Raw genomic sequence first — 23409 nt, 5'->3', positions numbered from 1 at the left:
CGTGAAGCAAAAATGTCCGAAAGCTCCGGAGGTGTTTCTGTTATCTTTCTGCAATAAACCTGTCTTTGGAAAGACAGGCTTCCCTGTGTCGTTATTTCTTTGCTGCTGAGACTTTGAAGCTTGTACTGCAACAAGAATCTCTGCACTGGACTTAATTAATACTCTGCAAAGAGAGCTGTTGCTGGTGGCGCAGCGGAAGCGTTTACTGGACCAGTACACAAACTCTCTTAGGTTATGGATCCGTCTACGTTTCTACAGCTGTATTGTGTGCAGAGAAAGTGAAAGCAGCTTTCGGATGAGAGAAGACCGGCTTGGTCGTAAATCCAGCTCTTAAAGGAACTGGGAGGCTGGAGGCGTCTGAAAAGTGAGTAAAACAAATCCCAAGGGGAAAGAGAAAGGGCACACAGAGGGAGTAGCAGCAGACCCCAAGAATGGCAATGGAAAATTTCCAGGTTCCCTTTACAAAGTTGAACTCTGCTAATTACGTGCAGTGGTCTAAGAGGGCTCAAGTCTGGTTGGAAGCCAAAGAAGTGTGGGCTGACTATGTCCAGAGGCGAAAGCCGTTTGTGGCTGTTGCAGCAGATGCCACAGCAGAGCAACAGGCTGCTGCACATGCTCAGAACAGGGAACATGATAAAATGGACACTAAAGCTAGATGCATGTTGATGGTATCGATAGACGATTCCCAATTACCTCATGTGGAAAATTTAAGGTGTGCATTTGAAATTTGGGAAGCTCTTAGGCGAATTCACCATAGAGCCACGCCCGGAGAGAAGGTGAACATTATACGTGCTTTGTATGAGTTGAAACTGAAGCCAGGGGATAGTGTGGTTGAACACACGTCACAGATGACTGAGTATTTCAACCGACTGTCATCTTTAGGTGTGAATTTTCCTGAAAATATTAAAGTTTATACTCTGCTTAGCAGCCTGCATGCAGGGTTTGAAAACTTAGTACTAACTTTACAAGTTTTGCCAGAGGACCAGCTGAATATGAATTATGTGACTGGTAGATTGTGTGAGCAAGAATATCAACATCATCAAAAACGTATTGATAATTCAAATACCCCAAGGGTTGGATGTTCAGATAATTCCCAGTGTGGGGAAACTAGCAGGCAGAGCTGTAAGGAAGCCTCACAAGTGTCTGCTATGGCCAGCAAGTCATGTTTTCGATGTGGCAGCAGGTTTCATTTGATAGCAAAGTGTCCAGAAAAGCAACAGGAATTTCAACAGTCCAAGGCCAGTTTCCGGAGTTACAGGGGAAGACGACGTGAGAACTACAAGATTCAACGATCCAGAGGGGGAGCAGGTGCTGATAAGGGACTATCTGCAATGGCAGCACAACAGAGTCCTAAAAGGAGCCAACAAACCTTGAAGTGGGTAAATGACAGTGGAGCAAGTCACAGTTTAGTTCCAGCGACATCTAGTGACCGCTTGATGAACTGCAAGACATTGCCAGTTGCAAAAACTGTGACTATAGCAGACAATAGTAAACGAGAAATGAACCTTAAAGGCACAATTTATGTTAACTGTTTGCAAACTAACCTTCCTGTTTTTGTTCTTCCAGGAATGAAGAATGGACTTTTGAGTGTGTCATGCCTAGTAAAAGGTGGTTTTAAGGTTGAGTTTGAAAATGATGTGTGCATCATTTCGAAACAGGGGAAGGAGCTAGTTAAAATTCCCTGTGAGGATGGGCTTTTTGTTTTGGATGAAGAGCAGTTAGCAGCAGGTAGATGTTCAACAGGTGAAGCGCAAGCTAAGTGTGTAAATAAGGCTCCTCATACAGGTTGTGCACATCTACTACACAGAAGGTTAGCTCATATATGCTTTAAGTATGTAAGCAAGATGCCAGATTTAGCTGAGGAGTGTAACATTAAACCCAGTCCAAATTTTCTGGATTGTTGTGCTTCTAAACATGCTAAGGTTAAGACATGTAACTATCCTAGATCTGATAGAGTAAGCAAGAAACCCTTTGAACTTGTGCACACAGACGTGTGTGGCCCTATGCCCGTCAAATCGCTTGGAGGTGCGAGATTTATGCAAATTTTGGTGGATGACTTTTCAAGGGCTAGTTGGGTTTTCTTTCTGAAAGAAAAATCACAAGCAGCTTCCATCCTGATGGATTGGATTGAAGAAGTTGAATGTAAATTTGACACCAGGGTACGTAAAATACAATCAGATTGTGGTGGGGAATTTGTGAACACTGGAGACGTGGTTAAAAAGGAAAGGTATAGTTCATAGACTTACCAATCCCTATTCACCACAGGAGAATGCAGTTGCCGAAAGAAAATTTCGAACATTACAGGAAGCCATTGCTGCTTTGCTGTTTGATTCTGGACTTCCACAGCGTTTTTGGGCTGAGGCTGCACTGTATGCGAATTATACTTTTAACAGAGTGTACAATAGCACAGTAGGCAACACTCCTTACTTCATGCTATTTGGGGAAAAACCAAAAATTGATCATCTAAGAGTTTTTGGATGTCGTGCTTATGTGCTGGTGCCTAGGGCACAACGTAGGAAAGGCGATCCTAGGTCTAAAGAAATGTTTTTCTGTGGTTATCAAGCAAATACAAAAGGTTGGAGATTTGTGAATGTAGAAGGCAATCAAACGAAAATCACAATCAGCAGAAGTGCAGAATTTTGTGAACAGGATGGTTGGAATAAAATTCATGGAAATCCTGACATACTATTTGATGTGGTGAACAGTAACAATGAAACTCAGGCCCCAGGACAGGTGTTAGTTCCAGAACAGACTGAGGAATTTGAGTCTGAGGACAAGGGTGAGAAATCGCCTAGTTCACCCAAGTCTGTAAAGTCAGAATCTTCTAGCTCTAAAAGTTCACCTGTACAGCAAGAGAGACGTGTAAAGTCAGAATCAGAAAGTTCTTCAACTACTAGTGACAAACAGGTGACGACTAGTGATTCTGGGTCAGAGGGGGAAACTGAAGGAACATCGCAGGAACTGTTAAGGCGTTCTCAGCGTACCAACAAAGGTAAACCTCCTGAAAGGTACCAAGCTATTAGTGTTTGGGCTGGTTTGGCAAATTGCGAACCTGAAAGTTTTGAGGAGGTTGAGCAATTACCCCAGGAGGAGGCCAGTAGGTGGCGTGAGGCCATGCAAAAGGAGTTGAATTCTATGAAAGAACTGGGTGTGTTTTCCATCACCAAACTGCCAGAAGGTACCAAGGCAGTAAGTTGTAGGTGGGTGTACAGGATAAAGACAACAGCGATGGGGAAACCAGAGTACAAAGCAAGGCTTGTAGCTCGAGGTTTTACGCAAAGAAAGGGGTTACATTATTCCGAAGTCTATGCACCTACTTCAAGGAGTGAAACCCTACGGGCACTATTAGCAGTTGCTGCTCAGAAAGGGTTCAAAGTGAATCAATTTGATGTCTCTACAGCTTATCTTCATTCAGACTTGGCTGAAGAGCTCTATATGGAGCTACCGCCAGGACTGAAAGTTGGTAAATCAAATCAGGTATGGAAACTACATAAATCTATTTATGGACTCAAGCAATCTGCTCATAATTGGAATGAGTGTTTGAATGACGTTTTGATAGGCATTGGTTTTAGCAGGAGCAAGGCTGACAATTGCTTATATTTCAGAGGTTCAGGAGAGAAACTGGTGGAGACCCTGTGTTGGGAAGGCCTGTGGGCTGTGCTCATCCTCCCCTCTCCCGAACTATAGTCCCTGATAGTTGACTATATGTTGCCCAGTTACTCCTCATATTAATTTTCTTCACACTCATCGCTTCAAGAGGTGAGAACCAGTGAGGAGCCTTGGGTTCTAATAGGTTTTTGTATCTTTCCCATATTTCAATAATTGGGCCTCTGAAGATATGATTTGCAAACCCCCTATGCACTTTCCTTTTCTCAAATCCCAGATAGGCATGCCAGCCGAATCTATTATTGAAGCCCTCTAAATCGAGCAGCTCCCTGTTCTCTAAATTTACCCAGTCTTTTAGCCAACAGAGGCATGATGCCTCATAGTACAGCTTAAGATCTGGCAGGGCAAAACCTCCCCTTTCTTTTATATCTGTTAAGAGTTTAAATTGAATCCTGGGTTTTTTGCCCTGCCAGATATATCTTGAGAGCACTTTTTGCCATTCTTTAAAGATTCGGCTCCCCTTAATTATAGGAATAGTTTGAAATAGGAATAGTACCCTCGGTAGTATGTTCATTTTAATCGTATTGATCCTTCCCCAGAATGACAATTTTAGTCTTCCCCACACTTCCAGGTCTTTCCTTATTTCCTTCCATACCAACTCATAATTGTTCTTAAACAGATCTATATTCTTCGGTGTTAACCAGATCCCAAGATATTTCACTTTCTTAGCCACCTCTATCTGTGATCGATGTTGGATTATCTCCGTTACCCTTTGGTCTACATTTTTAACTATCAATTTCATTTTCCTCTTGTTTAGTTTGAAACTTGCTAGTTCCCCAAACTGATCAATTTCCTTTAGTACTTCGTCTAGTGTAGTCATTGGATCTTCAGTCATTATAACTACATCATCTGCAAATGCTTTGATCTTATACACATTTTGTCCGATTGTCACTCCTTTTATTTTTTTATTTTGCCTAATTGAGTTTAGAAGGACTTCTAAAACCATTATAAATAATAACGGGGAAAGTGGACATCCCTGTCTTGTTCCCTTCTGTATCTTAATTTCCTCTGTTGCTATGTTGTTTACAATCAATTTAGCTTTCTGTTCCGTATATATTCCTTTTACCCCATTGAAAAAATCTTTGCCCACTTCCATATGCTCCAAAATTTTCAGCATGAAGTCCCATACCACGTTATCGAATGCTTTCTCTGCATCCACAAACATCATTGCGACTTGTTTATCAATCTTAACAGACAGGTACTCTAGCATATTGATTATGTTCCTTATATTATCCCTCATATGCCTGCCTGGAAGAAAACCAGCCTGATCTTTGTGGATGGTTTCTAACAACAGAGACTTCAGTCTTCTCGCAAGGATACCGGCAAAGATTTTATAATCTATATTTAGGAGCGAAATCGGTCTGTAATTTTTAACTTGGGTTAAATCTGCATCTTGTTTAGGGATAAATGTAATAAGTGCTTCTTTCCAGGTCTCCGGGATTTCTCCTTTTTTCAAAATATTGTTCATAGTCTCCTTCAGTGGATTCACCAAAATAGATTTCATCTCTTTATAATATCCCGCCGTGAAACCGTCAGGTCCCGGGGCCTTACCCCTCTTTAATTCTTTAATGGCATCCTCTATCTCCTCTTTTTCAATTGGGGTATTCAGCCGTTGTTTCTTATCTATTGGGATTTTCTGCACTTTTTTGTCTTTCAAGAATCTCTCTATTTTCCTTAAATTATTTCTCTCTTTGTTCTTGTAGAGGCTTTTGTAATAGTCCAGAAATTCTTTCCTAATTCTTCTTGGATCTGTTGTTTCTTCTCCTTCTACTGTAATTTTATTTATTGTACCTTGTTCTTTCCTTTTTTTAATTTGCCATGCAAGCCATTTGCCTGATTTGTTTGAAAATTCAAAGTTTTTTTGTCTTAATTTCTTTATATTCCACTCTACCTCTCTGTTTATTATCGTGGCAAATTGGGCTTGTAGGATTTTAATATTTTCCTTTATTTTCTGACAGTTCGGTTTCTGGATTAATTTTTGCTCATTATCCATTATCTGCTCAAGAATTTCTTTTTTTCCTTTCTCTCTGTTCTTATTTTTAATCGCATTCTGTTGGATAAAGTATCCTCTTATTACTGCCTTACTTGCGTCCCATACCACATTAATCTTTGTCCCTTTATCACAATTATCCGCAAAGTAGTCAGTTAACTTTTTTTGTGCAGTTTCTACAATACTCTGGTCGTCTAAAAGATATTCTCTTAGCCTCCATCTGAAAGTTCTTCTCTCGTAACTCTCCAATTCTAGCTCTATCGGATTATGATCTGAAATTACTTTAGGTCTTATTTCTATTTGTTTAACTCTTGGACACAATTCACTAGATATCCAGACCTGATCTATCCGTGACATCGACTGGTGTGGTTCAGAATGGAAGGTATACTGCTTGTCCAATGGGTGTCTCAAACGCCAAATGTCCACCAAATTGCAGTTTTTAACCATCGAGAAAAAAGATTTTGGTAATTTCCCTTCTTTACTTGCACCTTCCCTAAGTCTGTCCGCCTCAAGTGAAACCACACCGTTCATGTCTCCCATTAGAATGACCTTTTGATCCATATATTCTAGTATTTTCTCTTCTAAGATTTTGAAGAAGTCAGTCTTGTTGCCATTTGGTGCATACACCCCAATCACCACCATATTTTCACCTTGCCAAGAAAGAAGATTCCACCTAAACATTAGGAAGAACTTCCTGACAGTAAGAGCTGTTGGACAGTGGAATTTGCTGCCCAGGAGTGTGGTGGAGTCTCCTTCTTTGGAGGTCTTTAAGCAGAGGCTTGACAACCATATGTCAGGAGTGCTCTGATGGTGTTTCCAGCTTGGCAGGGGGTTGGACTCGATGGCCCTTGTGGTCTCTTCCAACTCTATGATTCTATGATTCTATGATTCCTAGCATCTCCACCTGCCCCCATGTCCCAACGGTCCTCACCGGCTTTTATTCCTCTGCTTGCTTTATTCCTCTGCTTGGGTTGGACTAGATGACTCTTGGGGTACCTTCCAAAGCTGAAACTCTATAAGTCTATGATTCTGTGGTCTTTGGCTGGTCCTTGGCACACGAAACTCAGAGCTTGCCACATCCATCCTGCAAGCAACGGTTGGCATCCCACAAGGTTTCATCAGTCCTCCAGTCACCTATAAGTAGAGGGACCTCTCCTTCCCCTGGCAATTGCTCTTCCACTTGGTTTCTGGTACCTCCAGAATTCCCACCATCCTCCAACCATGAAGATCTTCTGCCTCCTCTCTGTTGCCGTCCTCTTCTTGATGCTGCTGGCTCCAGGTATGGCCTTCTTCTCACATGCATTTTCTCTGAGCAGCTCCACACCTCTCAGCTTTATTTCTTTTAAACCTGACTCTGAGCACCACTTGCTGTGACTCCCAAAGAGGTGGGATCTTGCTCCTCTGTCCTCGTGGAGAGTTTCCCAAATGGGGCTTCTGGTTGGACACTGTGAGACGAGGATGCTGGACTCGATGGGCCCCTTTGACAAGATCCACCAGCCAGTCTCTTCTTATTACCTCATTTATGTGATCCACGGAAGCTCTTGCTTTCAAATCTTTAATAATGCACTTCAGTAAACTCAGCTTTGCGGTGGGTAAAAGAACGGGCCGGTTTCCTGGGCAAGGGGGCTTCTCTCTCCCAGTTTGCCAGTGGCTGCCCAGGGAAGCCAGTGACTCTGACGCAGCCTTCCCAACCACCTTGGTTCAGACCCTGTCCTGAAGGTGCAAGGAGGCAACAGAAGGGCCATTGTGGAAGAAGTTGTAGAAGGTGTAGAAGGTGAGTCCTGCAAGAGAGAGCCTTCAAAGTCTTCTTTTTCCTCCTGCAGATTTCACCAGAGCCCAAGCTCAATATGCTAATCAGAGATGTGCACTGCTCGGAGGGAGATGCATAAGACGGTGCCCTAGGCCACCAATTGCGAATTGTACAGGAGGCCGAGTGTGTTGCCGTCGCAGTGAGTTAAATCAAATCTTAGCTGTTCCTCCGAAATTAGTCAATGGTGTCTCATGACCCCAAATGTCCCCAGGAAATGCAGCAGCGGCAGTCTCAGCAGCCCGGAGCAGTTGGCTCTGGCTGGCTTCAGGAGCTGCTCGGAAGTCCCCATGTGATGGTGGTGCAGGGGCTCTAAGATGAAGCTTCTGGCCTGCCTCCACCTTCCCTGAGCCCAGCAACTAAGCTGTGAAGGGAGGCTTCATGTTGCCTATCGGAGCAGCCTCCCAACTCCTACTTGCGTGCAAGCAGGAGCGGGGATCTCTCAGCTGTGAAGGGAGGCTACAAGCTGCCTATCAGATCTTGCGTGCAAGCAGGAGGGGGCAGGGATCTGTCAGTTAGGCAATGGGAAGCCTCCCTTCCCAGCTGAGGGATCCCTGCCCTCTTCTGCTTGCTTGCATGCAGGTAGGAATGGGATTGGGGCTGCTCCGATGGGAAGGGAGGCATTGCGCTGCCCAAGCCTCGCCGCTGCTTTCTGCCCTCCTTCTCCGCCTTCCATGCCTGACTCACTGCGCACCACTTCCCCCCCACCACCACCACTGATCAAACAACAGCTCAGGGGCTGCCCAGGGTCATGAAAAAGGAGATAGAAGCCTCGGAGTCTGGTAGATAGAAAAAGACCACTTTTATTTTGTGTTTTGAAGGTTACTAGCTGATGTACTGAAATATACTCAGAGTCGTAAAGTGGTTTCATGCTCTTTATTCAGCTCATAGTGGTGAGGAGGAATGAATGAATGTCCCCTCACAGTATCTGCTTTATATACATTATTTACACAATGGGCTGCACATGATTGGCTAATTCCGGAATTCTACTGTAAGCCAATCAGGTTGTGGATTCACTTCTATCTGGAGCAGGATTGGGTGGTTCCTGCCAACGAATCATACTGCTGCATTGTTCTAGGACCAATCAGACTGCTGCAGTTTGGATCCTATTCAACTCAGTACATAACATGTACTATTTCTCTTTTTTTCTTTGGTGGTGATGGAAATTTATTTTCTTTTTCTGTATGGTTTGTTAATATGAATGGTAACAATACAATTTAATAAAGGGGGGGGGGAAACCTTGTAGGAAGGGGAAACGTGGCGGTTGAGGTCAAGGTGGTGGCCACCTCTCTGCCACCGCCATCGCTGCAGCATCAACGTCCCAAACGTGTAGTATTTATCCCCGGATTCATTGAAAAAAATATGGTAACCTTACCTTAGCCTGGGAAAGAATGCCTCCATTGGCTCAAAGAACAGCTTTTTGTGGTTTGAGAGGGTGGGGGCTCAGTCGCTGACCCTCCTCAAATAGCAAAGGCAACCTGTGTAAAACATCCCTGTGAAGGTGATTATTGAATCACAGAATTGTAGAGTTGGAAGGGAAGGAGTTAAATGCACAACAACACACACTCACAAGGATCCACTCACAAGGATCTGCTCAAATGTGTCCTCTCCTGGGGTTGTTATTCGTAAAAAGAAGAAGGAATAAGAACCACATTAGAAAAAAAGTGTCTGTATGGCAGCCAAGCCCCACTCAAATTCCCCCAAGTGCATCTATGAAATGCCCAGATGTCTCTCTTACAATCATAGAATAGAAATGCAGTGTTGGGAGGCACCAAGGGGTCATCTAGTCCAACCCTCTGCGAAACAGAACCTCTGAGCCAGTGTGGTATAGTGGTTAAGAGCAGTGGACTCGTAATCTGGTGAACAGGGTTCAATTCCCTGCTCCTCCACATGCAGCTGCTGGGTGACCTTGGGCCAGTCACACTTCTCTGAAGTCTCTCAGCCCCACTCACCTCACAGAGTGTTTGTTGTGGGGGAGGAAGGGAAAGGAGAACGTTAGCCGCTTTGAGACTCCTTTGGGTAGTGATATCAAATCCAAACTCCTCCTCCTCCTCCTCCTCCTCCTCCTCCTCCTCCTCTTCTTCTTCTTTTTCTTTTTCTTTGTGCAATTTGAACTCTGACAACAGGAGCTCTTCTGCCTCCCAGTTGGAGTCACTGGTTGTTATGTACTGAGTTGAATAGGATCCAAAAGGCAGCAGTCTGATTGGTCCTAGAACAATAGGATTCAGAATGCAGCAGTCTGACTGGTCCTAGAACAATAGGATTCAGAATGCTGCAGTCTGATTGGTCCTAGAACAATAGGATCCAGAATGCAGCAGTCTGATTGGTCCGCAGGAGCCACCCAATCCAACTCCAGGTGGAAGTGAATCCGCAACCTGATTGGCCTACAGGTGAATCCCGGAATTAGCCAATCACGTGGGGCCCATTGTGTAAATAATTCAGACATTGTGGGGGAACTTCCATTCCTCCTCGTCTAGGTTTTCACTCGTCTAGGTTTTCAGAACCACCACCAACACCCTCTCACAGGATACTAACTCTGCAGATCTCCAGTAGAGGACCTCTGGTGAAAGGAAGACCACCCTGCTCTCCTCTGATGTGCAGCTGCCTCGACTGCACCCCCATCTCTGCTGGGGAAGAAACCGCTTTGCTTGATGCTGCTGAAGGCGATGCTGGGAAGGAGTCAAGAGGGAGCCGTCCTGTCTGCCTGTCTACTCATGAGTAAGCCCTCTGTGGCCAGTGGGGCCTGACTCCTTAGAAATGGGCTCAGGATTGGAGCTTGGATTTGGTTTGCCTGCAAAAATGCTTTAGCTTCTTCTTTTTAATAAATGCAAGCATTGGAAAACTTTGTGTTGGTTCATGTTGTCAAAACGTGTGCTTGGATGAAGGGATATTTTTGGTCAGACTCTGAGACCCTTTCTCTCTCTCTCTCTCTCTCTCTCTCTCTCTCTCTCTTTCTCTGCCAGTCAGTGGTGCCATCCAGGTTTTGTGGTTGCTTTTCCAAACATGGCTTTGCACAAGGGCATTTCTCAAATTGTAGGCCCCCACCTCTCCCAGGGGTCTCCCTGCCCCTCCTCCTGCCCCTTTCTCTGTCTCTCCCCTCCAACTGACTTGCTTCCTTGGGCACCTGCACAGAGAAGGATGTTTCAGAAACAGGAATTGAGCAGAGATGCAAAACCCTAGGGGACATACCCTGCAACATTTCTGCCATGAAAATAGGGATCTTCTATTCAATAGGAATGGTGGGACGCGGGTGGCGCTGTGGGTAAAACCTCAGCGCCTAGGACTTGCCGATCAGAAGGTCAGCAGTTTGAATCCCCACGGCGGGGTGTGCTCCCGTTGTTCGGTCCCAGCTCCTGCCCACCTAGCAGTTCGAAAGCAGCCTTAAGTGCAAGTAGATAAATAGGTACCACTTTATATCGGGAAGGTAAACGGCGTTTCCGTGTGCTGCGCTGGTGCCGGCTCGCCAGAGCAGCTTCGTCACGCTGGCCACGTGACCCAGAAGTGTCTCCGGACAGCGCTGGCCCCCGGCCTCTTAAGTGAGATGGGCGCACAACCCTGTTAGGGTGTGAAACCTAAGACGCTGGCAAGTTAGCAATGTCATGTGACTTTAAGTAGTCAAGCTCGTTAAGTTGTTAAGTTGTTAAGTTGCTCAGTATATAAAGAGTGTTTGTTTTCTCTGTGTTTGGGGCGTGAAGCAAAAATGTCCGAAAGCTCCAGAGGTGTTTCTGTTATCTTTCTGCAATAAACCTGTCTTTGGAAAGACAGGCTTCCCTGTGTCGTTATTTCTTTGCTGCTGAGACTTTGAAGCTTGTACTGCAACAAGAATCTCTGCACTGGACTTAATTAATACTCTGCAAAGAGAGCTGTTGCTGGTGGCGCAGCGGAAGCGTTTACTGGACCAGTACACAAACTCTCTTAGGTTATGGATCCGTCTACATTTCTACAGCTGTATTGTGTGCAGAGAAAGTGAAAGCAGCTTTCGGATGAGAGAAGACCGGCTTGGTCGTAAATCCAGCTCTTAAAGGAACTGGGAGGCTGGAGGCGTCTGAAAAGTGAGTAAAACAAATCCCAAGGGGAAAGAGAAAGGGCACACAGAGGGAGTAGCAGCAGACCCCAAGAATGGCAATGGAAAATTTCCAGGTTCCCTTTACAAAGTTGAACTCTGCTAATTACGTGCAGTGGTCTAAGAGGGCTCAAGTCTGGTTGGAAGCCAAAGAAGTGTGGGCTGACTATGTCCAGAGGCGAAAGCCATTTGTGGCTGTTGCAGCAGATGCCACAGCAGAGCAACAGGCTGCTGCACATGCTCAGAACAGGGAACATGATAAAATGGACACTAAAGCTAGATGCATGTTGATGGTATCGATAGACGATTCCCAATTACCTCATGTGGAAAATTTAAGGTCTGCATTTGAAATTTGGGAAGCTCTTAGGCGAATTCACCATAGAGCCACGCCCGGAGAGAAGGTGAACATTATACGTGCTTTGTATGAGTTGAAACTGAAGCCAGGGGATAGTGTGGTTGAACACACGTCACAGATGACTGAGTATTTCAACCGACTGTCATCTTTAGGTGTGAATTTTCCTGAAAATATTAAAGTTTATACTCTGCTTAGCAGCCTGCATGCAGGGTTTGAAAACTTAGTACTAACTTTACAAGTTTTGCCAGAGGACCAGCTGAATATGAATTATGTGACTGGTAGATTGTGTGAGCAAGAATATCAACATCATCGAAAACGTATTGATAATTCAAATACCCCAAGGGTTGGATGTTCAGATAATTCCCAGTGTGGGGAAACTAGCAGGCAGAGCTGTAAGGAAGCCTCACAAGTGTCTGCTATGGCCAGCAAGTCATGTTTTCGATGTGGCAGCAGGTTTCATTTGATAGCAAAGTGTCCAGAAAAGCAACAGGAATTTCAACAGTCCAAGGCCAGTTTCCGGAGTTACAGGGGAAGACGACGTGAGAGCTACAAGATTCAACGATCCAGAGGGGGAGCAGGTGCTGATAAGGGACTATCTGCAATGGCAGCACAACAGAGTCCTAAAAGGAGCCAACAAACCTTGAAGTGGGTAAATGACAGTGGAGCAAGTCACAGTTTAGTTCCAGCGACATCTAGTGGCTGCTTGATGAACTGCAAGACATTGCCAGTTGCAAAAACTGTGACTATAGCAGACAATAGTAAACGAGAAATGAACCTTAAAGGCACAATTTATGTTAACTGTTTGCAAACTAACCTTCCTGTTTTTGTTCTTCCAGGAATGAAGAATGGACTTTTGAGTGTGTCATGCCTAGTAAAAGGTGGTTTTAAGGTTGAGTTTGAAAATGATGTGTGCATCATTTCGAAACAGGGGAAGGAGCTAGTTAAAATTCCCTGTGAGGATGGGCTTTTTGTTTTGGATGAAGAGCAGTTAGCAGCAGGTAGATGTTCAACAGGTGAAGCGCAAGCTAAGTGTGTAAATAAGGCTCCTCATACAGGTTGTGCACATCTACTACACAGAAGGTTAGCTCATATATGCTTTAAGTATGTAAGCAAGATGCCAGATTTAGCTGAGGAGTGTAACATTAAACCCTGTCCAAATTTTCTGGATTGTTGTGCTTGTAAACATGCTAAGGTTAAGACATGTAACTATCCTAGATCTGATAGAGTAAGCAAGAAACCCTTTGAACTTGTGCACACAGACGTGTGTGGCCCTATGCCCGTCAAATCGCTTGGAGGTGCGAGATTTATGCAAATTTTGGTGGATGACTTTTCAAGGGCTAGTTGGGTTTTCTTTCTGAAAGAAAAATCACAAGCAGCTTCCATCCTGATGGATTGGATTGAAGAAGTTGAATGTAAATTTGACACCAGGGTACGTAAAATACAATCAGATCGTGGTGGGGAATTTGTGAACCACACGCTGGAGACGTGGTTAAAAAGGAAAGGTATAGTTCATAGACTTACCAATCCCTATTCACCACAGGAGAATGCAGTTGCCGAAAGAAAATTTCGAACATTACAGGAAGCCATTGCTGCTTTGCTGTTTGATTCTGGACTTCCACAGCGTTTTTGGGCTGAGGCTGCACTGTATGCGAATTATACTTTTAACAGAGTGTACAATAGCACAGTAGGCAACACTCCTTACTTCATGCTATTTGGGAAAAAACCAAAAATTGATCATCTAAGAGTTTTTGGATGTCGTGCTTATGTGCTGGTGCCTAGGGCACAACGTAGGAAAGGCGATCCTAGGTCTAAAGAAATGTTTTTCTGTGGTTATCAAGCAAATACAAAAGGTTGGAGATTTGTGAATGTAGAAGGCAATCAAACGAAAATCACAATCAGCAGAAGTGCAGAATTTTGTGAACAGGATGGTTGGAATAAAATTCATGGAAATCCTGACATACTATTTGATGTGATGAACAGTAACAATGAAACTCAGGCCCCAGGACAGGTGTTAGTTCCAGAACAGACTGAGGAATTTGAGTCTGAGGACAAGGGTGAGAAATCGCCTAGTTCACCCAAGTCTGTAAAGTCAGAATCTTCTAGCTCTAAAAGTTCACCTGTACAGCAAGAGAGACATGTAAAGTCAGAATCAGAAAGTTCTTCAACTACTAGTGACAAACAGGTGACGACTAGTGATTCTGGGTCAGAGGGGGAAACTGAAGGAACATCGCAGGAACTGTTAAGGCGTTCTCAGCGTACCAACAAAGGTAAACCTCCTGAAAGGTACCAAGCTATTAGTGTTTGGGCTGGTTTGGCAAATTGCGACCCTGAAAGTTTTGAGGAGGTTGAGCAATTACCCCAGGAGGAGGCCAGTAGGTGGCGTGAGGCCATGCAAAAGGAGTTGAATTCTATGAAAGAACTGGGTGTGTTTTCCATCACCAAACTGCCAGAAGGTACCAAGGCAGTAAGTTGTAGGTGGGTGTACAGGATAAAGACAACAGCGATGGGGAAACCAGAGTACAAAGCAAGGCTTGTAGCTCGAGGTTTTACGCAAAGAAAGGGGTTACATTATTCCGAAGTCTATGCACCTACTTCAAGGAGTGAAACCCTACGGGCACTATTAGCAGTTGCTGCTCAGAAAGGGTTCAAAGTGAATCAATTTGATGTCTCTACAGCTTATCTTCATTCAGACTTGGCTGAAGAGCTCTATATGGAGCTACCGCCAGGACTGAAAGTTGGTAAATCAAATCAGGTATGGAAACTACATAAATCTATTTATGGACTCAAGCAATCTGCTCATAATTGGAATGAGTGTTTGAATGACGTTTTGATAGGCATTGGTTTTAGCAGGAGCAAGGCTGACAATTGCTTATATTTCAGAGGTTCAGGAGATGCTCAAGAATCTTTGCTTGTTTATGTAGATGACCTGATTTATACTTCAAAGACACAAGAACAAGTAAAAAAACTAGCCAAAGAGTTAAATAAACACTTCAAAGTTAAGAATCTTGGTGATGTGAAGGTCTATCTTGGTGTTCAGATAGATAGGACCAAAAATGGCAGTTTTCTACTGAATCAAAAAGGCAAGATATTGCAAATGTTGAAAAAGTTTAACATGACGGAGTGTGCAGGTGTTAGAACACCAATGGAAATGGGTTTTGTAAAAGACAATGAGTTCAAGGATAGTGCTGAATTCAAGCGTGCTGAAATCTTTCAGTCAGCACTGGGAAGCTTACTTCATCTTTCGCAATGGAGTAGACCAGATATTGCTTACGCTGTTAACTTACTCAGCAGAGAAGCTTCGAAACCTAGTGTAAATGCATGGAAAGGAATTCAAAGAGTGTTAAGATATTTACAATACACTAAAGATTTTTGCCTTGAATTATCTTCAGAAGGACAAGCACAGATTACTTGTTGGGCAGATAGTGATTGGGCAAATTTAAAGGATAGAAAATCAGTGTCTGGCTGTGTAATAAAATTTGGTAACTCTCTGATTGGGTGGAGATCCAAGAAACAGAACCTGATTGCTTTGTCGTCAACAGAAGCTGAGTTCTGTGCCTTATCTGAGTTATGTAGAGATCTAGAATTTTACAAATGCTTGGCACAAGAGATGTATGAAAAGGCCATCACTCCAATCACTGTATGGGGTGATAATCAACCATGTCTTAAGTTAGCACAAAGTGGGCAGTTTAAAGGTCGTACGAAACATTTGGATATCCGCTTTCAAAATGTTTGTCAAACGGTAAAAGCAGGAATTGTTAAATTAGATTACTGTCCCAGTCATGAAAATCAAGCTGATGGTTTTACAAAACCGCTTGGGTTTCAGCGGCATGAAAACTTTTGTGAAGAAATGGGTCTGAAGTAATTTTGTTTTTTGTATTGCCAGCGAGAGGGGGTGTTAGGGTGTGAAACCTAAGACGCTGGCAAGTCAGCAATGTCATGTGACTTTAAGTAGTCAAGCTCGTTAAGTTGTTAAGTTGTTAAGTTGCTCAGTATATAAAGAGTGTTTGTTTTCTCTGTGTTTGGGGCGTGAAGCAAAAATGTCCGAAAGCTCCGGAGGTGTTTCTGTTATCTTTCTGCAATAAACCTGTCTTTGGAAAGACAGGCTTCCCTGTGTCGTTATTTCTTTGCTGCTGAGACTTTGAAGCTTGTACTGCAACAAGAATCTCTGCACTGGACTTAATTAATACTCTGCAAAGAGAGCTGTTGCTGGTGGCGCAGCGGAAGCGTTTACTGGACCAGTACACAAACTCTCTTAAACCCTAGAGTCGGACACGACTGGCCCGTATGAGCAGGGGTACCTTTACCTTTATTCAATAGGAATAGGAATAGTAAATAATAATCATAATACCCAACCTATTTGACTGGGTACACCAGCCACTCTGGGTGGCTCAGAAATATATATAAAAACATCACAACATGTTAAACATTTAAAAAACTTCCGTATACAGGACTGCCTCCCGATGACTCAGGAGTTGAAGAACTCTAAGATTTCTCTGATGGAAATGGGGATGTCCTTAGGAAAAGTGGGACATTCTGAGATCAAGTCAGGTCAACTGGGAGAGCTTCTGTAAGTCCAGGACTGTCCCTGGAAGATGGGGACACTTGGAGGGTTGGAGGGGCATGGAGGAAAAAGAAGGGGGTGATGAAGGAGAAGGGGGAATGGAGAGCGTTGGGGACAGGACCAGCCCAAGACATTTGAGCCCCTGAGGCAAACCACAAAATGGTGCTTTCCAGCCCCTACCCAGCCCCTACCCAGGAAAGAAGGGATGAGATGAAATCTACATTAGGATTAAGGGGGGTGATATCAGCAACGCCTCCAAGTCACCAAGATGCATTTCCTGGGGACTGAATCTGATGCCCCTGTGGATCCTGCCCCCCGAGGTGGGCACTGCCCCTTTCCTCATGAGTGGGCTGGCCCAGCATGTTGATCTCGGTCCTGCATGGCACGGAAGGAAGAGATGGGGAGGATGGGGACCAGAGCTGGAGGGAAGTAAAGCAATGGGTGGGGGACACAGCGAGGTTTCCCCCAGGCTTCTAGGCAAGGCATGCCTACCCTCCAACATTTCTCCAGTGAAAAGAGGTATGTTCTGTTCCTTCATCATCATCATGAGGTTTTTATTGGTAACCCACCCTTTGGACTGGGTTGCTCCAGCCACTCTGGGCGGCATCCAACATATAGAAAAACATAATAAAACAGCAAACTTTTTTTAAAAAAACTCCCCATACAGGACTTCCTTCAAAAGCCTTCTAAAAGGTGTACTATTTCTTAACTCCTTGGCTCGGAGGTCACATAAGTGCATCCCCTCCAAAATTTATCCAATGAACATGCAAAAAGCAAAGTTCTACCCTGATGGTGGGACCTCTCCTGCTTGCTAGTGAAATGGCCCCCTGATCCACATCAGCAAACTGCAGGGTGTGGACCTCTGGGGCCTTGGTCCCAGGGTCCTCATATTCTTAAGGAATCCTTGTGTGTGCTAATTGCCACCTTTCTCCTGCTCCCAATCAGTGATGATGAACAGGGTTGTAGGTGGGCTCGGCATAACACCAAGGGATCAATCCCAATAGCCTCTACAAGGCAATCCTTTTACGGTGGAGTATAAATATCTGTTTAGGGCATTGCCCAAAAGCAAGTGGGTGACACCTGACCCACAGACACCTGTCTGACAAGGGTGTGATAGTGATGTCCACCCCCTCTCACATCTACCCACAGTCACCTTCATTGGTTTTGAAAGCCTCTGCAGGACTTGGTGGTAAGGTGGATTCCACATGGAGTTTTGACCTCAATGTCTTGCTCCTCAGCTCCTCCTGACGTGTCCTTTGAGCCATCCAATCTCTTTCTTTCACCTTCCACATCCAAGTCATGAAAAGAGGAGGCACAGCATGAGTAGCCCAGAATAGAATCAGAGATCTGGAAGGTACAACCCAAAAGTGCTCTTGAGTGGAGCCCTGGACCTCTGCCCCCAACCCAACCCTGCAGGCATCTCTCCTCTTGCTTGCAAGCGAGTTGTGGCATCCAGCTCCACATCAGAAACCTGAAGGGTGTTGACCCCTGGGGTTTGGCAGAAAGGTTATTCATATTGTGGATCGGAGCGTGCCCTGAGTTCCTTCTCATTCATGGGCTTCTGTACCTATGGAGGGTTAGAATCTCAGAGAGAAGGTTGCTGAACTGGTCAGACAGGGGTTTTTGTTTTTTGTTAGGCAACAACTCTGGCTGGCTAGTTGAGTGTCCTCATGAGCATCTCAAAAAAATGAGCCAGGTTGCAAGAGCAGCAAGTCAGTGAGGGGGTCTTTCAGATTAACAGGTGGGCCTTTCCTCCAACCCCCAAAAGCCTAGTGTTGCCCTTCTCCAGACCTCTCACCGAGGAGGCGCATGAAGAAGGGCCTCAGATGATGATCTCAGGATCCAGGTTGGTACATATGGGGAGACGTGGCGTTGGAGGTAGAGAGGTCCTGAGGCAGTTTGAGAGTTTTGCAGGTGTTAATGCATTGAAGTCTTGCATTTTATGATAAGACTGTCTATATGTGTAAATACCTCCAGATATCCTAAAGGCAGCACAGACTCCGCTGACCTTCATTGCAAGGAAACCGAACTCTGGGCAAGCACAGAAACCCCTGGGTTTTCTCACCACTCAGAGATTTGGCTGCTGTGTAACAATATTTCCAGGGGAACCTGAAATGTGTTTTTTGCACCTTTTCTCCAGCTCCATCCCTGAATCTGCTTGCATGGAAAGGGATGTCTTTGGCATTGCTGCTCCCCATTCCCAACATCCCCCCCCCACCTGATATCGCCTTCGGCTAATTCCCAATTTCACTGTGCTGAATCTGGCAGTTGCTTCACCCAACTCTGCTGAATGTGGGCATCCGATGGAGAAACATTTGTCCGTTTACTTGAAGCAAGACCAGGTGGGGAAATGGGACTTAGCCCTGTGACCGCAGGTTCCCCACCTTGACTGCTGGGTTTGAACTTCAGGCTCTTGGGAAAGGATGCTGAAGACATCTCCTGGGGCCCATCTCTGTGGAGATTGCAAAAGACCAGCAACTGCCTGCTAAATGTTACAGGCACAGCCCACACCAACAGCTCATGACTGGCACTGATACTTCTCCCCTTTCTCCAAAATTAAATGGAAAAGCCTTGTCCTCACCTTTGGGTGCCCACTTTTTGTAATTCCCCCCATATAATCACAACAATGCACAGAATTTTTAATCAGTGTTAGCCAGCAAGATTAAAACGAAGCATCAAGCAAGCAACACAAATACCATAAAAACAGCACAACACACAAACACACACTCACAAATGGACAGCAGGGCAGTGCACAAAGAGTGTCCAGGAACAGAGAAGGTCAAGGCTGCTTTTCCCTTGGAAAGATGGATCTGGAGAGCATGGAAGGGCAATAGAATTATTTGGTGCTGGACCGATGGGGTTGTATCCAAGGCCACAGATGTCCAGTTGTGGATGGTAATCCCAGCTCTTCTCCCCTGCAGACCCCACCCCATTGCATCCTCAAAATCTATTCCAAGGTATTGGGCAATGTGGGATAATAGCCTCCAGATTTTGGTGGCGCCTAGGGAGAGGAGAGGATGCAGAACTCAGTTGGTGAAGTTGGGGACAACCTGTTGAGTTGGAGAGGGTGGTGAGCAAGCCCAAGCGGAAATGTTGGCACGAGATATGGATCTGCAGGACTGAGCCTGAGAAGAGCCCTGCAGCAGGGTGAGGCCAAAGGAGCTTCCAGCTGGGCCCCCAAGCAGGTGGGGTGTTGGGAGATTACCTGGCATGGACTGCATGAGAACACCTCCATCAGGGCTGGACTATTTCCCAAAAAAACGTTTTGTACCTCAGCTGCATGTACTTTCTGCAACTATGCATGATTTGGAACAGGGCTGTCCTTCTAAGTGTTCTCCTTCCATGAATTCCGCAAGGCAGTTCAATCAAGAAATGTGCACCAAAACACATACAGTGTTGTAATATGTATCCATATGGGTGAAAATAGCATGCAAAAATGGGGGGGGGGAGGATTGCTGCCAGGACCCTGGCCCCATGCTGAATAGCCACCCAGCCAGTGTTGGCGGAGGGGGGGGGTCACCTGCCAGGAGCAGCCATGGCCAGGCAGGCTCCCCCCTTGGTGTGGGCAGGTGAGGAGGCAGCACAGCATGGACCTGTGAACCCTCGGTGCCCCATGCCTGCCTAGCAGTGACTGGGTCTAGAGGTGGGCTAGCGGGAAGGGTTTTGTTCACCCTCTGCCCCCTGGCCCTGGTCCCGCCTGCAGTGCGCCCTACCCCCCCCCCAATCAAAAGATGCCATGCCACTGTGAGCAGAGAGCAAAACACAAACCAACAGATTCACTTTCTGAGTTGTTCAGTGGTGGAACAGAGCCCATCAGAAGGTGCCTGATTCTCCTTTGCAGGAGGTTGGATGGGCACCTGTCAGGGATGCTACAGCTGTGATGAGGTTGGACTATGAATCTGTGGTCTCTGGCTGGTCCTCGACACATGAAGCTCAGGGCTTGCCACATCCATCCTGCAAACAACGGTTGGCATCCCACAAGATTTCATCAGTCCTCCAGCCACCTATAAGTAGAGGGACCTTTCCTTCCCCAGACAATTGCTTTTCCACTTGGCTTCTGATACCTCCAGGATTCCCACCAACCTCCAGCCATGAAGATCTTCTGCCTCCTCTCTGTGGCCGTCCTCCTCTTGATGCTCCTGGCTCCAGGTATGGCCTTCTTCTCAGATGCTTCTTCTCTGAGCTCCATACTTCTCTACTTTATTCATTTTAAATCTGCCTCTGAGCACCACTTGCAGTGACTCCCAAAGAGGTGGGATCTTGCCCCTCTGTCCTCCTGGAGAATATCCCAAATGGGCTTCAGGTGGACCCTGGGAGAAGAGGATGCTGGACTTGATGGGCCCCCTTTGGCCAGATCCACCAGCCACTCTCTTCCTATTACCTCATTTATGTGATCCACAGAAGCTCTTGCTTTCAAATCTGTAATAATGCACTTCAGCACACTCAGATTTGTGGTGGGTAAAAGAACGAACCTGTTTCCTGGGCAAGGGGGCTTCTCTCTCCCAGTTTGCCAGTGGCCGCCCAGGGAAGCCAGTGACTCTGACACAGCCTTCCCAACCACCTTGGCTCAGACCCTGTCCTGAAGGTGCAGGGAGGCAGCAGAAGGGACTGGCTCTCTGCTCCAGCCCTGCATTCTTCCTGCACCAGCTTTCCCCAACCTGGTGCCCTCCGGGTGTCCAAGCCAGCGGGGCTGTTGTGGAAGACGTTGTGGAAGGTGTAGAAGGTCAGCCCTGAGAGACAGAGCCTTCAAAGTCTTCTTTTTCTTCCTCCAGATTTCACCAGAGCCCAAGGTTATTGCATTCAGAGATGTCGACAGCAGAATGGGATACTGCTATCTCGTAGGTGCCGGCTGCCCCTTTTTCGGTGTGGTCGCCAATGGTGTTGCCGTAGAGGTGAGTTAAATCAAATTTTAGTTTTTCTTGAAAATTGGTCAGTGGGGTCTCCTGATCCCACTTGCATGAGACTCATCGCTCTGCTCCCCCCTCCCCCTCTTAATCTTTACAGCCACTGTGAGGGGGAACATTAGCGTGTGCACAGGGGGTTGAAGACCCTTTCCTCTCCCCTTGCTGCCCCCATGAAAGCTCTCTGATACCTCAGCCACAACTCCCCTTAGGATGGGAGGAATGCCTGCATTGGCTCAAAGAACAGCTCTTTGTGGTATGAGTTAGGAGATTTCACCCCTCCCATACCCAAGAATCTCCTGATGATCTCCTGATGGTCTCTGCTGACTCTCCAGAGAGCAGGAGGCGTGTCCTGCCTATCTACTTATTCTGCCCAGCAACATCTCTCTCTGTGTGTGAGAGAGAGTCAGTCAGTCAGTGTATTGGAGAGAGTGAGTTAGAGATCCTAGAGATAAGGTTGCTGCTAAGAGCAGCTGCAGACTCTCAGTGTAGCATTGATTTATGCTTAGAATATTCAGCTCTGTATATAGTTTTGTATCATAGTTGTAGTTACAGAATAAAAGGAAGATATTCTACAGAGCTGCTCTCCGAGTGGTTTATACTCTGCAAGACTCTGCAAAACTCTGCTGCGCAACGACTGTATTATTGAGACAGTGAATCCGGTGCTCTCAGCTCTAAGCTGTGAGTCTACAGCACTGTGACCTGTTCCTGTGACAAAGGAGGTCTCTGGCAGTGCTACCCAGCTCGCCTAGCCCAGTCGGGGTTGAGGTGCATGAGTCCAGTTGGTGCACTGGCTCTAGGGCGATGCTGACAATGAGAGGGTGGGGGCTCAGTCACTGACGCTCCTCAAATAGCAAAGGCAACCTGTGTGAAACATCCTTGTGCAGGAGATTATTGAATCACAGAATTGTAGAGTTGGAAGAGAAATTCCAATGGCTGGGAGGGAAAGGGTTAAATGCACACCAGCGCACAAACAATGATCTTCTCAAATGTGTCCTCTTCTGGGGTTGTTGTTTGCAAAAAGAAGAAGGAAAAGGAACCACATTAGAAAAAATGTCTGCGTGGTAGCAAAGCCGCTCTCAAATTCAACCAAGTGCATATATGAAATGCTCAGAGGTCTCTCCTACTATCATAGAATAGAAATGTAGCATTGGGGGGGGACCTAAGGGGTCATCTAGTCCAACCCTCGGCAAAACAGACCCTCTGTGTGCAATTTGAACTCTGGCAACAGCAGCTCTTCTGCCTCCCAGTTGGAGTCACTGGTTTGGGTTTTCTGAACCACCACCAACACCCATATTAACAGTGTTTCCTCTTCTCACAGGGGGCGGGTAACTCTGCAGATCTCCGGTGCAAGACCTCTGGTGAAAGGAAGACCACCCTGCTCTCCTCTGATGTGCAGCTGCCTCGACTGCACCCCCATCTCTGCTGGGGAAGAAACCGGGGGAAGAAACCGCTTTGCTTGATGCTGCTGAAGGCGATGCTGGGAAGGAGTCAAGAGGGAGCCGTCCTGTCTGCCTGTCTACTCATGAGTAAGCCCACTGGGGCCAGTGCGGCCTGACTCCTTAGTAAATGGGCTCAGGATTGGAGCTTGGATTTGGTTTGCCTGCAAAAATGCTTTAGCTTCTTCTTTTTAATAAATGCAAACGTTGGAAACCTTTGTGTTGGTTCATGGTGTGAAAACGTTTACTAGATTGAGGGTATTTTTTGGGTCAGGCTCTCTCTCTCTCTCTCTTTCTCTGCCAGTCAGTGGTGCCATCCAGGCTTTGTGGTTCTTTTCCAAACATGGCTTTGCACAAGGGCATTTCTCACATTGTAGGCCCCCACCTCTCCCTGGGGTCTCCCTGCCCCTCCTCCTGCCCCTTTCTCCGTCTCTCCCCTCCAACTGTCCTGCTTCCTTGGGCAGCTGAACAGATAAGGATGTTTCAGAAACAGGAATTGGGCACAGCTGAAATTGTCACAGGACATATCCTGCAACATTTCTGCCATAAAAATAGAGATGTTCTATTGTATGATAATAATACAAATATATATACAAAAACATCATAAGACATTAAACATTAAAGAAC

General features: G+C 45.8%; 2 long non-coding RNA genes across 3 annotated transcripts in view; both read left to right on the top strand.

Moving 5' to 3' along the window:
• The window catches only part of LOC310702866, a 47213-nt gene extending 24235 nt beyond the window's left edge, over nt 1–22978 (top strand). The window contains exon 3 of the long non-coding RNA XR_014523722.1: nt 22665–22978. This is a non-coding gene — a long non-coding RNA (uncharacterized lncRNA). The remainder of the gene's footprint in view (nt 1–22664) is intronic.
• Nucleotides 6836–10305, top strand: LOC310702898. Of its 2 annotated transcripts, none has more exons than XR_014523765.1 (3): nt 6836–6935; nt 7480–7605; nt 10006–10305. It is a non-coding gene; the product is annotated as an uncharacterized lncRNA (long non-coding RNA). The 2 variants fall into 2 exon arrangements; XR_014523766.1 differs by having other exon boundaries at nt 9957–10305.
• Nucleotides 22979–23409: the final 431 nt, after the last annotated feature.

The sequence above is a fragment of the Podarcis liolepis genome (assembly GCF_965112155.1).
Source record: "Podarcis liolepis genome assembly, chromosome: 3".
NCBI lineage: Eukaryota > Metazoa > Chordata > Lepidosauria > Squamata > Lacertidae > Podarcis > Podarcis liolepis.
The sequence above is the reverse complement of the archived record's forward strand: the minus strand, read 5'-3'. Positions and strand labels throughout refer to the sequence as shown.